General features: G+C 42.6%; 1 non-coding gene across 1 annotated transcript; it reads left to right on the top strand.

The window, feature by feature from the left end:
• Positions 1-535: 535 nt before the first annotated feature.
• Positions 536-725, top strand: LOC115231623. The gene has a single exon (XR_003883539.1). It is a non-coding gene; the product is annotated as a U2 spliceosomal RNA (small nuclear RNA).
• The last annotated feature ends 224 nt before the right edge of the window (positions 726-949 follow it).

Raw genomic sequence — 949 nt, 5'->3', positions numbered from 1 at the left:
TCAAGCTCATCCATACAAGTAATCTTCCCGTGTGGGGCGCATACATGTTTATGACAGTCATAATTTATTTCTTATTAGGTGATCTGATATTAATTTAAATAATAGAAATTTGATCCTCTATACCAGCGGTTCTTAACCTTTTTTTTTCCGGGATCCTGAGAAGCCTTATACGCTTCCATCTCTCCCCAGACACCTTTCTCCTTATCTATAAGGCGACTGTAGAACCAGTCCTTATCTATGGACATGAAGGGTGGTACCCTACAGACGAGAGAAATCGCATAATCACCAAACTGGAGAAAACAAGGCGCTTTGCGATTAAACTGGCGTATAAGCTACGGCTTGATCAGGATCTCCCCAGAGAGCTAAACGAACAAACTCAAAACATTCGGCAAGTCCTCTGCTCATTGCAAAGGGCATGAGAAGTGAAAAGGAAAGCAAGGAGGAGGCTTTCGATGTCTCGATTTTAATAAAACCTTTTCATATAACTCTTCTCTTTCGGTTGCTAAGTCAATAAAATCTGTTCGTTCGTTCATTTGTCGCTTCTCGGCCTTTTGGCTAAGATCAAAGTGTAGTATCTGTTCTTTCCAGCTTTATATCTGGGACGCCCTTACACGGGGCAAGATATAATGCTTATTTTTGTGCCTTGGTGTGTGCTGCGAAGCTTGCTTCCTCCATACCACGCGTCATCCCGGTATTGCAGTACTTCCGGGTTGGGCGCATTCCCTTTTGGGAATTTTTATTTTTTGAAAGTTATTTCAAGATGTCTGATACACTGTTTTATACACTTTCTTTCACTTACATGTATTCACAATACCAGCCTCTTCAGATCTTCCCTGCCAAGATGCATTTGGTGGAGTGCTCGGGCTGAGGTTCTAACCAAGGAGTGACTCTAACGCTTCCTCCACCAACCTTCAATCAGCAAAATTTCTAAACCCGAAGCTCAACCGCC

The sequence above is a fragment of the Octopus sinensis genome, unplaced genomic scaffold (assembly GCF_006345805.1).
Source record: "Octopus sinensis unplaced genomic scaffold, ASM634580v1 Contig18745, whole genome shotgun sequence".
Lineage (NCBI taxonomy): Eukaryota > Metazoa > Mollusca > Cephalopoda > Octopoda > Octopodidae > Octopus > Octopus sinensis.
This window is presented reverse-complemented; position numbering and strand designations above follow the sequence as displayed.